Below are 13,621 nucleotides of genomic sequence, written 5' to 3'. Positions count from 1 at the left end.
CTGGGTCAGGAAGATCTTTTTTGTACAGTTCTTCTGTGTATTCTTGCCACCTCTTCTTAATATCTTCTGCTTCTGTTAGGTCCATACAATTTCTGTCCTTTATTGAGCCCATCTTTGCATGAAATGCTCCCTTGGTATCTCTAATTTTCTTGAAGAGATCTCTAGTCTTTCCCATTCTGTTTTTTTCTTCTATTTCTTTGCATTGATCACTGAGGAAGGCTTTCTTATCTCTCCTTGCTATTCTTTGGAACTCTGCATTCAGATGCTTATATCTTTCCTTTTCTCCTTTGCTTTTCGCTTCTCTTCTTTTCACAGCTATTTGTAAGGCCTCCCCAGACAGGCAGTTTGCTTTTTTGCATTTCTTTTCCATGGGGATGGTCTTGATCCCTGTCTCCTGTACAATGTGACGAACCTCATTCCATAGTTCATCAGGCACTCTGTCTATCAGATCTAGTCCCTTAAATCTATTTCTCACTTCCACTGTATAATCATAAGGGATTTGATTTAGGTCATACCTGAATGGTCTAGTGGTTTTCCCTACTTTCTTCAATTTAAGTCTGAATTTGGCAATAAGGAGTTCATGATCTGAGCCACAGTCAGCTCCTGGTCTTGTTTTTGCTGACTGTATAGAGCTTCTCCATCTTTGGCTGCAAAGAATATAATCAATATGATTTCAGTGTTCATTCCAATCCCAAAGAAAAGCAATGCCAAAGAATGCTCAAACTACTGCACAATTGCACTCATCTCACACGCTAGTAAAGTAATGCTCAAAATTCTCCAAGCCAGGCTTTAGCAATATGTGAATCGTGAACTTCCAGATGTTCAAGCTGGTTTTAGAAAAGGCAGAGGAACCAGAGATCAAATTGCCAACATCATGGAAAATGAAAGAGAGTTCCAGAAAAACATCTATGCTTTATTGACTATGCCAAAGCCTTTAACTGTGTGGATCACAAGAAACTGTGGAAAATTCTGAAAGAGATGGAAATACCAGACCACATGACCTGCCTCTTGAGAAACCTATATGCAGGTCAGGAAGCAACAGTTAGAACTGGACATGGAACAACAGACTGGTTCCAAATAGCAAAAGGAGTACATCAAGGCTGTATATTGTCACCCTGCTTATTTAACTTCTATGCAGAACACATCATGAGAAACACTGGGCTGGAAGAAGCAGAAGCTGGAATCAAGATTGCTGGGAGAAATATCAATAACCTCAGATATGCAGATGACACCACCCCTATGGCAGAAAGTGAAGAGGAACTAAAAAGCCTCTTGATGAAAGTGAAAGAGGAGAGTGAAAAAGTTGGCTTAAAGCTCAACATTCAGAAAACGAAGATCATGGCATCTGGTCCCATCACTTCATGGGAAATAGATGGGGAAACAGTGCAAACAGTGTCAGACTTTATTTTTGGGGGCTCCAAAATCACTGCAGATGGTGACTGCAGGCATGAAATCAAAAGACGCTGACTCCTTGGAAGGAAAGTTATGTCCAACCTAGATAGCATATTCAAAAGCAGAGACATTACTTTGCCAACAAAGGTTCGTCTAGTCAAGGCTATGGTTTTTCCAGTGGTCATATGTGGATGCAAGAGTTGGACTGTGAAGAAAGCTGAGCGCTGAAGAATTGATGCTTTTGAAGTGTGGTGTTGGAGAAGACTCTTGAGAGTCCCTTGGACTGCAAGGAGATCCAACCAGTCCATTCTAAAGGAGATCAGTCCTGGGTGTTCTTTGGAAGGACTGATGCTAAAGCTGAAACTCCAATACTTTGGCCACCTGATGCGAAGAGTTGGCTCATTGGAAAAGACTCTGATGCTGGGAAGGATTAGGAGCAGGAGGAGAAGGGGAGGACAGAGGATGAGATGGATGGATGACATCACCGACTCAATGGACATGAGTCTGAATGAACTCCCCGAGATGGTGATGGACAGGGAGGCCCAGTGTACTGCAATTCATGGAGTCGCAAAGAGTCAGACATGACTGAGCAACTGAACTGAATTGAACTGAAGCACTTTCTTCTCCCTCACTACAAGGAAGATTGGAGGCTAATTTAGATTTATCATTAAATTAAGTAATCTTTAGCTTCATGGTGTAGGACTGGAATGGGTCCCTTCAAAGACCCTGGGAGGGGCTGAAGAAACGTGTTCAAACGGCCATTTTTTTGTTTGTTTTACTTTGTAAAACTAAGCTATTTTTTATTCTCTGTTTCAAAGCCTCCAAATTTCATAATTTTCAGGTCCTGAAAAATGGATCTGCTCCTGGCTAGAGGATTATTCTGTGAGGAGGATAAAATAGGATCTCTACTCGAAATAAACTAGACATTGTTAAGTCAGGGTCCTATACTAAAAAAAAATAAATAAATAAAGAGGGATTTAGCAAAGCTCTGCATACAGTGAAATTTGTTAACTGAAAGTTCACATTCCCAGACTTCTCTAACCTAGCTTAAAGAATGCTGGCAATCAAGATTATACTTTCTAGGAGTAGATTTTTAAGGCCTTAAAAATTTGACTCCCCATTTGTTAAAGAGATTGTCTTTAATCCACTGTATATTCTTGCCTCCTTTGTCAAAGATAAGGTGTCCATATGTGCATGGATTTATCTCTGGGCTTTCTATTTTGTTCCATTGATCTATATTTCTGTCTTTGTGCCAGTACCATACTGTCTTGATAACTGTGGCTTTGTAGTAGAGCCTGAAGTCAGGTAGGTTGATTCCTCCAGTTCCATTTTTCTTTCTCAAGATCGCTTTGGCTATTCGAGGTTTTTTGTATTTCCATACAAATTGTGAAATTATTTGTTCTAGCTCTGTGAAGAATACTGTTGGTAGCTTGATAGGGATTGCATTGAATCTATAAATTGCTTTGGGTAGTATACTCATTTTCACTATATTGATTCTTCCAATCCATGAACATGGTATATTTCTCCATCTATTAGTGTCCTCTTTGATTTCTTTCACCAGTGTTTTATAGTTTTCTATATATAGGTCTTTAGTTTCTTTAGGTAGATATATTCCTAAGTATTTTATTCTCTTCGTTGCAATGGTGAATGGAATTGTTTCCTTAATTTCTCTTTCTGTTTTCTCATTATTAGTGTATAGGAATGCAAGGGATTTCTGTGTGTTGATTTTATATCCTGCAACTTTACTATAATCATTGATTAGTTCTAGTAATTTTCTGGTGGAGTCTTTAGGGTTTTCTATGTAGAGGATCATGTCATCTGCAAATAGTGAGAGTTTTACTTCTTCTTTTCCAATTTGGATTCCTTTTATTTCTTTTTCTGCTCTGATTGCTGTAGCCAAAACTTCCAAAATCTGGTCAACCACTTGTAAAAGAATGAAACTAGAACACTTTCTAACACCATATACAAAAATAAACTCAAAATGGATTAAAGATCTCAATATAAGACCAGAAACTATAAAACTCCTAGAGGAGAACATAGGCAAAACACTCTCTGACATATATCACAGCAGGATCCTCTATGACCCACCTCCCAGAATATTGGAAATAAAAGCAAAAATAAACAAATGGGACCTAATTAAACTTAAAAGCTTCTGCACATCAAAGGAAACTATTAGCAAGGTGAAAAGACAGCCTTCAGAATGGGAGAAAATAATAGCAAATGAAGCAACCGACAAACAACTAATCTCAAAAATATACAAGCAACTCCTACAGCTCAACTCCAGAAAAATAAATGACCCAATCAAAAAATGGGCCAAAGATCTAAATAGACATTTCTCCAAAGAAGACATACAGATGGCTAACAAACACTTGAAAAGATGTTCAACATCACTCTTTATCAGAGAAATGCAAATCAAAACCACTATGAGGTACCATTTCACACCAGTCAGAATGGCTGCGATCCAAAAGTCTACAAATAATAAATGCTGGAGAGGGTGTGGAGAAAAGGGAACCCTCTTGCACTGTTGGTGGGAATGCAAATTAGTACAGCCACTATGGAGAACAGTGTGGAGATTCCTTAAAAAACTGGAAATAGAACTGCCTTATGATCCAGCAATCCCACTGCTGGGCATACACACTGAGGAAACCAGAAGGGAAAGAGACACGTGTACCCCAATGTTCATCGCAGCACTGTTTATAATAGCTAGGACATGGAAGCAACCTAGATGTCCATCAGCAGATGAATGGATAAGAAAGCTGTGGTACATATACACAATGGAGTATTACTCAGCCATTAAAAAGAATACATTTGAATCAGTTCTAATGAGGTGGATGAAACTGGAGACTATTATACAGAGTGAAGTAAGCCAGAAGGAAAAACATAAATACAGTATACTAACGCATGTATATGGAATTTAGAAAGATGGTAACGATAACCCTGTGTACGAGACAGCAAAAGAGACACTGATGTATAGAACAGTCTTATGGACTCTGTGGGAGAGGGTGGGAAGATTTGGGAGAATGTCATTGAAACATGTGAAATGTCATGTATGAAACGAGATGCCAGTCCAGGTTCAGTGCACGATGCTGGATGCTTGGGGCTGGTGCGCTGGGAAGGCCCAGGGGGATGGTATGGGGAGGTTGGGAGGGAGGAGGGTTCAGGATGGGGAGCATGTGATTTTTTTTTTAAAAATAAAATTTAAAAAAAAAAAAAATTTGACTCCCCAAAGAAAAGACCTAATGATACTGAATCTGGAGTCTGCAAAGAAAGGTTCCTGGGAGATTATCCTGCAATGCAGTGTACAATTTATGAGTCTCCCTTCCTTAGCACTTTCCTACATGGAATTGTAGTCTTTTACTTGAATTTAAATATAATACATCAGGAGCCAGCATGTTGTGGAAAACTAAAAGAATAAATGGAAATAAATAGGAAAAAAAAAACCCCACTTAAAGCAGTAAGAGAATTTAACAAAGTAGCAGCATATAAAATTAACATAGAAAATATATGGTCTTCACCAAAGAAGATATACAGATGGTAAATAAGCATATGAAAAGATGCTCCATATCATCATGACATCATATATGTCATCAGGGAAACGTAGACAAAAATAAGATATCACTAAAGACCTATTAGAGTGGCCAAAATCCAGGATACTGACAACACCAGATGGTAATAAGAATGTGGAACAACAGGGACTCATTCATTGATGGTGAAAACACAAAATGATACAGCCACTTTGGAAGAACGTTGGCACGTTTTACAAGATATAGTCTTACTAAATGATCTAATTGTGCTCTGCCATATTTACCCAACTGAAATAAAGACTTACGGCCACACAAAATCTGCACGTGTTTGTTTATAGCAGCTTTATTCATAATTGCCAAGCCTTGGGACCAAACAAGATGTCCTTCTGCAGGTGATAAACTGTGGTTCAGTTCAGTTCAGTTCAGTCGCTCAGTCGTGTCTGACTCTTTGCGACCCCATGAACTGCAGCACGCCAGGCCTCCCTGTCCATCGCCAACTCCCAGAGTTCACTCAGACTCACGTCCATCGAGTCAGTGATGCCATCCAGCCATCTCATCCTCTGTCGTCCCCTTCTCCTCCTGCCCCCAATCCCTCCCAGCATCAGAGTCTTTTCCAATGAGTCAACTCTTCACATGAGGTGGCCACAGTACTGGGGTTTCAGCTTTAGCATCATTCCTTCCAAAGAAATCCCAGGGCTGATCTCCTTTAGAATGGACTGGTTGGATCTCCTTGCAGTCCAAGGGACTCTCAAGAGTCTTCTCCAACACCACAGTTCAAAAGCATCAATTCTTCGGCGCTCAGCTTTCTTGACAGTCCAACTCTCACATCCATACACGACCCCTGGAAAAACCATAGCCTTGACTAGATGGACCTTTGTTGGCAAAGTAATGTCTCTGCTTTTGAATATGCTATCTAGGTTGGTCATATCTTTCCTTCCAAGGAGTCAGCGTCTTTTAATTTCATGGCTGTAGTCACCATCTGCAGTGATTTTGGAGCCCCAAAAAATAAAGTCTGACACTGTTTCCCCATCTATTTCCCATGAAGTGATGGAACTGGATGCCATGATCTTCGTTTTCTGAATATTGAGCTTTAAGCCCACTTTTTCACTCTCCACTTTCACCTTCATCAAGAGGCTTTTTAGTTCCTCTTCACTTTCTGCCATAAGGGTGGTGTCATCTGCAAATCTGAGGTTATTGATATTTCTCCCGGCAATCTTGATTCCAGCTTGTGCTTCTTCCAGTCCAGCGTTTCTCATGATGTACTCTGCATAGAAGTTAAATAAGCAGGGTGACAATATACGGCCTTGACGTACTCCTTTTGCTATTTGGAACCAGTCTGTTGTTCCATGTCCAGTTCTAACTGTTGCTTCTTGACCTGCATACAAATTTCTCAAGAGGCAGGTCATGTGGTCTGGTATTCCCATCTCTTTCAGAATTTCCCACAGTTTCTTGTGATCCACACAGTCAAAGGCTTTGGCATAGTCAATAAAGCAGAAATAGATGTTTTTCTGGAACTCTCTTGCTTTTTCGATGATCCAGTGGATGTTGGCAATTTGATCTCTGGTTCCTCTGCCTTTTCTAAAACCAGCTTGAACATCAGGAAGTTCACGGTTCACATATTGCTGAAGCCTGGTTTGGAGAATTTTGAGCATTACTTTACTAGCATGTGAGATGAGTGCAATTGTGCGGTCGTTTGAGCATTCGTTGGCATTGCCTTTCTTTGGGATTGGAATGAAAACTGACCTTTTCCAGTCCTGTGGCCACTGCTGAGTTTGCCAAATTTGCTGGCATATTGAGTGCAGCACTTTCACAGCATCATCTTTCAGGATTTGAAAGAGCTCAACTGGAATGCCATCACCTCCACTAGCTTTGTTCGTAGTGATGCTTTCTAAGGCCCACTTGACCTCACAGTCCAGGATGTCTGGCTCTAGGTCAGTGATCACACCATTATGATTATCTGGGTCGTGAAGATCTTTTTTGTACAGTTCTTCTGTGTATTCTTGCCACCTCTTCTTAATATCTTCTGCTTCTGTTAGGTCTATACCCTTTCTGTCCTTTATAGAGCCCATCTTTGCATGAAATGTTCCTTTGGTATCTCTAATTTTCTTGAATACATCTAGACGATGGCATATTATTCAGTGCTAAAAAGCAGAAATGAGCTTTCAGGGAATGGCCATATCAGATTAGGTAGACTTTGAGCCCCCTTCCCATGGGCGCACCAAAATTGCAACTAGATTATCTAAAGAACAACTGTTGATGAGAAGCACCAGTAGAGTAACATAAATGATCTTCTACAACTAAATATGTAAAGAAGGAGCCACAGTGAGACAGGTAAGAGGGCCAGATATGTGGTACAATTCATACCTATGCCCACCAGTGGGCTATTCTATAACAAGAGAATAATTACAATTGCAGAATAAAGAATAAGGAATCTGAGCCCTACACTGGACTCCTCAGCCCAGGGCTCTTACACCAGGAAGACAAGCCCTCAGAATGTTTGGCTTTGAAGGCCAGGATGGCTTGCTTTTGGGAGACCCAGAGGGCTATGGGAAATAAACTCCACTCCTAGAGAGTGCATACAAGATCTCACATGCTTCAGGACCCAATGCAGAAGCAGTCATTTGAAAAGGATCCTGACTCAGACCTACATGCCAATCTTGGACAGCCTCCTGGAGAGGCTGGAGGCAATCGGAGATCATGTTGGGACAGACACTGACTGCAGCCATTTTGGGGAACTCATTCTACCATGATCACATACGTGTTGGCAAGAAGAACTTAGTAGATGTTATAGAACATTCCACCCAAAAGCAGCAGCACAGATTCTTTTCAAGTGTACATGGAACATGCTCCAGGATAGATCATCTGCCAGGCCTACAAAACAAGTCAGAGTAAATTTAAGAAAACTGAAATGTCAAGCACCCTTTTCCAACCTCAATTCTGTGAGACTAGAAATCAGCTATAAGAAAAAGAAACTGCAAAAAAAAAAAAAGAAAAAATACACATGTGGAGACTAAATAATATGCTACTAAACAACCAGTGGATTACTGAGGAAATCAAACAATACCTGGAGACAAATGAAAAAGCAGTTCCAAGAGGGAAATTTATGGCCATGCAAACCTACCTTAGAAAATAGGAAAAATCTCAAATGACCTAACATTATACCTAAAGGAACTAAAAGAAGGAGAATAAACAAAATTCAAAGTTATTAGATGGAAATAAATTGTAAAGGACACAGAAAATAAATGAAATAAAGACTAAAAAAATAGGGAAGATCAAACAAAGATCTAGTTTTTTGAAAAGATAAACAAAATTGATCAATCTTCAGTCAGACTCATCCAGAAGAAAAGGGAGAGGGCCCAAATCAATAAAATCACAAATGAAGAAAGAGAAGTTATATAAGTGGTAGTATAGAAACATAAAGGATCATGAGAGATAGCTATGGACAGCTATACCGCAACAAAATGCAAAACCTAGAAGAAATGTACAATCTCCCCATACTGAACCAAGAAGAAAGAGAAAATAGGAACAGACCCACTATCAGCAATGAAATTGAGTCAGTAACAAAACCTCCCCCAAAACAAAAGTCCAGAACCGGACGGCATAACAAGTGAATTCTACCACATATTTAGAGAAAAGTGAACATTTTTCCTTCACAAATGAAAGTGCAAGACAGTCTCAAGAAAGTGCAGAGAAACGCGTCAACTCAATCTCCAAGGCCAGCATCACCCTGCTATCAACACCAGATAGACAAATTTTTCAATGGTGTTTCTATAGCAAACAGCTTTGAAAAATGACATGGTATCTCCTCTACAGCAAAGGGAAGGTCTTCTTACTGGCCAGTATGAAAACTTTGGATCCCTAAGCTGTTTCTTTCCTGTGAAACCATTCACTGTGTGTACCGGTGTTACCTGGCTCTTTTCACAACTGGTGCTTAGGAAACCAGTGTAAGAAAATTATTATATTGTAGCCACTGCCATTGCAGTGAGTAATGAAAACTTTTGTCTCTGATTCAGAAGTTTCATATCTTCTGCCAGCATACATAAATTGGTAATAGGCTAACTTGCCAGCTTGTGAATGTGGCAAAATTTCATACCCTTCCTGGTTTTTGACAAGCAAGACTCCATATCATAAAGACTTCTATACTTGCTATTTACAAATTTAATGTCATCCTAATATACGTTAATACCAAAAGAACTCAAAATCAAAGAAATGGAAAGTTGGTGCCTATGGAGTCCTTTTAGGAAAGCTGGCCTGTCCCTGACTTACAGGGTCACTGATATACGCGGAATGTCTGCGTCCCCACCCTAAAATTCATGTTGAAATCGAATGTGCTGGTATTTGGAGGTGGTGCCTTTGGGAGAGGGCGATGGCACCCTACTCCAGTACTCTTGCCTGGAAAATGCCGTGGACAGAGGAGCCTGGTAGGCTGCAGTCCATGGGGTCGCAAAGAGTCGGACACGACTGAGCGACTTCACTTTCACACATTGGAGAAGGAAATGGCAACCCACTCCAGTGTTCTTGCCTGGAGAATCCCAGGGACGGGGGAGCCTGGTGGGCTGCCGTCTATGGGGTCGCACAGAGTCGGACACGACTAAAGTGAGTTAGCAGCAGCAGCAGCCTTTGGGAGATGATTAGGCCATGAGCAGCCTGCAATGAATGGAGTTAGTGCCCATATAAAAGAGGTTTAAGAGAGTTCCCTTACCCCTCTGCCATGTAAGGAAACAATGAATAGGTAACCATTGTTGTCTATAAGCCACCTAATCTATGGTATTTTTGCTACAGAAGGTTAAAGGGGCCAGGACAGTTTCAGACTGACAAGTGGTAAGGAAACTTTCCTTCTCAGCAATCCAAGAATATTCTAATATTTTGGAGACTTCAAGAATGAGGAATTTCCCCAAATTTATAGGTACTGTCTATAAAACTTGGCTCAGAGGGTTGCTTGGGTGTGATATCCTAACCTTGGAAGTCAAGAGCAATGCATAAAATTCTTATCTAGAGATGCACATAAATTTTTTTCTGGTGGAAGGACAATAGGGACCCTCTCAGTCCCAAAAGCAAGCTTTTGGTCCCTCTGCAAATTTGTTTCATATTTCTGATTTATAAATATCTCCATTCTTTAACTTTGCCTTTGAATCAGTTATGACATTTTCCTGGTTCTCTCATTGAGAACAAGTTAAATAGAATCTTCAGTTGTTGTTCAGTCACTATGTCACGTCTGACTCTGCAACTGGAGATCAAACCAGTCAATCCTAAAAGAAATCAGTCCTGAATACTCATTGGAAGGGCTGATGCTGAAGCTGAACTTCTAATACTTTGGCTACTTGATATGAAGAGCTGACTTATTGGAAAATATCTTGTTGCTGGAAAGGATTGAAGGCAGGTGGAAAAGCGGGCAACAGAAGATAAGATGGTTGGATGGCATCAGCAACTCAATGGACATGAGTTTGAGGAAACTCTGGGAGATAGTGAAGGACAGGGAAGCCTGGCATGCTGCAGTCCATGGGGTCACAAAGTGTTGGACATGACTTAGCGACTGAACAACAACGATCTTCAACTGTAGAAAATATAAACAATCTGATTTCCTTATTGATCATCTGGTGATGTCCATGTGTAGTCTTCTCTTGTGTTGTTGGAACAGGATGTTTGCTATGCCCAATGTGTTCTCTTGACAAAAGTCTTTTAGCCCTTCCCCTGCTTCATTTTGTACTCCAAGGCCAAACTTGCCTGTTACTCCAAGTATCTCTTGACTTCCTGATTTTGCATTCCATCCCCTATAATGAAAAGGACATCGTTTTTTGGTGTTAGTTCTAGAGGGTCTTGTGGTCTTCATAGAACTCTTCAACTTCAGCTGCTTCAGCGTTAGTGGTTGGGGCATAGACTTGGATTGCTGTGATATTGAATGATTTGCCTTGGAAATGAACTGAAATTATTCTGTCATTTTGAGAGCACCCAGGTACTGCATTTTGGACTCTTTTGTTGACTATGAGGGCTACTCCATTTCTTCTAAGGGATTCTTGCTCACAGTAATAGATATAATGGTCATCTGAATAAAATTCACCCCTTCCTGTCCATTTTAGTTCATTGATTCCTAAAATATCAATGTTCACTCTTGCCATCTCATTCTTGATCACCCCCAATTTACCTTGATTCATGGACCTAACATTCCAGGTTCCTATGCAATATTGTTCTTTACAGCATTGGACTTCACTTTCACCAGACACATCAACAATTGAGTATTGTTTCTGCTTTGGCCCAGCCTCTTCATTCTTTCTGGAGCTATTTTTCCACTTTTCCCCAGTAGTATATTGGACATCTACTGACCTGGGAGTGGGGGCCTCATCTTTCTGTGTCATATATTTTTGCCTTTTCATACTGTTCATGGGGTTCTCAAGGCAGGAGTTCTGGAGTGGTTTTGCCATTCCCTTCTCCAGTGGACCACCTTTGTCAAGAGCCTCTACCACATCCAGCCCATCTTGGGTGGCCCTGCATGGCATGGTTCTTAGCTTCACTGAGGTCCTTTCACCATGACAAGGCTGTGATCTTTGTGAGGCCTGGGTCAAGCAGTGTAGGAGAAGAATGTGTGCCCATGTTCTCCTTGAGAACACCAAAATCTCAATTAGCTGTTGAGCCACCATCAACAGGAGGAGGTTGAATCCACCAAAAACAGATATCCCTTGTCCAAGGACAAAGGAGGAGTCATAACAAGATGGTAGGAGGGATGTAATCATGTTAAAACCAAATCCCATACCTGCCGGGTGGACGACCCACAAACTGGAGAGCAATAATACCATCAGTTCGGTTCAGTCGCTGTCAAGTCCGACTCTTTGTGACCCCATGAATTGCAGCACGCCAGGCCTCCCTGTCCATCACAAACTCCCAGAGTTCACTCAAACTCATGTCCATCGAGTCAGTGATGCCATCCATCCATCTCATCCTCTGTCGTCCCCTTCTCCTCCTGCCCCCAATCCCTCCCAGCATCAGAGTCTTTTCCAATGAGTCAACCCTTCGCATGAGGTGGCCAAAGTACTGGAGTTTCAGCTTTAGCATCATTCCTCCCAAGGAAATCCCAGGGCTGATCTCCTTCAGAATGGACTGATTGGATCTCCTTGTAGTCCAAGGGACTCTCAAGAGTCTTCTCCAACCCCACACTTCAAAAGCATCAATCCTTCGGCACTCAGCTTTCTTCACAGTCCAACTCTCACATCCATACATGACCACAGGAAAAACCACAGCCTTGACTAGACGAACCTTTGTTGGCAAAGTAATGTCTCTGCTTTTGAATATACTATCTAGGTTGGACATAACTTTCCTTCCAAGGAGTAAGCGTCTTTTAATTTCATGGCTGCAGTCACCATCTGTAGTGATTTTGGAGCCCAGAAAAATAAAGTCTGACACTGTTTCCACTGTTTCCCCATCTATTTCCCATGAAGTGATGGGACTGGATGCCATGATCTTTGTTTTCTGAATGTTGAGCTTTAAGCCCACTTTTTCACTCTCCTCTTTCACTTTCATCAAGAGGCTTTTTAGTTACTCTTCACTTTCTGCCATAAGGGTGGTGTCATCTGCAAATCTGAGGTTATTGATATTTCTCCCAGCAATCTTGATTCCAGCTTGTGTTTCTTGCAGTCCAGCGTTTCTCGTGATGTACTCTGCGTAGAAGTTAAATAAACAAGGTGACAATATACAGCCTTGACGAACTCCTTTTCCTATTTGGAACCAGTCTGTTGTTCCATGTCCAGTTCTAACTGTTGCTTCCTGACCTGCATACAAATTTCTCAAGAGGCAGATCAGGTGGTCTGGTATTCCCATCTCTTTCAGAATTTTCCACAGTTTGTTGTGATCCACACAATCAAAGGCTTTGGCATAATCAATAAAGCAGAAATAGATGTTTTTCTGGAACTCTCTTGCTTTTTCCATGATCCAGCAGATGTTAGCAATTTGATCTCTGGTTCCTCTGCCTTTTCTAAAACCATCTTGAAAATCAGGAAGTTCACGGTTCACATATTGCTGAAGCCTGGCTTGGAGAATTTTGAGCATTACTTTACTAGCATGTGAGATGACTGCAATATAACTGAAGGGCTGCAATTTAAAAAAATCTGGTTATCTGAGTGCTGAAAACTTCCCAAGTTGATTCTGATGCTCAGAGGATGGGTTAAGAACCATTGGTATGAACATTATTATACTGATAATGTGAAAGTCAGTTTAGGTAACTTTAAGCAATAGATTTGCTAATTCCTGTTTTCTTTCCACCATTTCTAAGGTATCCGGGATCTTTTGAATTGGAATAGTCAACATATTTTTAAATTAAAAAAAAATCTGGTTGTAACAAACAATGATTTGGTCAGTCTCCTTTTCTTTCTTTTAAAAAAAAATAATTTATTTATTTTCATTGGAGGCTAATTAATTTACAATATTGTGGTGGTTTTTGCCATACACTGACATGAATCAGCCATGGGTGTACATGTGTTCTGTATCCCGAACCCCGCTCTCACATCCCTCCCCATCCCATCCCTCAGGATCATCCCAGTGTACCAGCCCTGGGTGCCCTGTCTCATGCATCAAACCTGGACAGGCGATCTGTTTCACATATGATAGTATACATGTTTCAATGCTATTCTCTCAAATCATCTCACCCTCACTTTCTCCAACAGAGTCCAATTATACAGAGTGAAGTAAGTTAGAAAGAAAAACACCAATACAGTATA

The sequence above is a fragment of the Bos grunniens genome, chromosome 7, assembly GCF_055505025.1.
Source record: "Bos grunniens cultivar Pamir isolate PY7600 chromosome 7, Bosgru_T2T1.0, whole genome shotgun sequence".
In the NCBI taxonomy this organism is placed as follows: domain Eukaryota; kingdom Metazoa; phylum Chordata; class Mammalia; order Artiodactyla; family Bovidae; genus Bos; species Bos grunniens.
The sequence above is the reverse complement of the archived record's forward strand: the minus strand, read 5'-3'. Positions refer to the sequence as shown.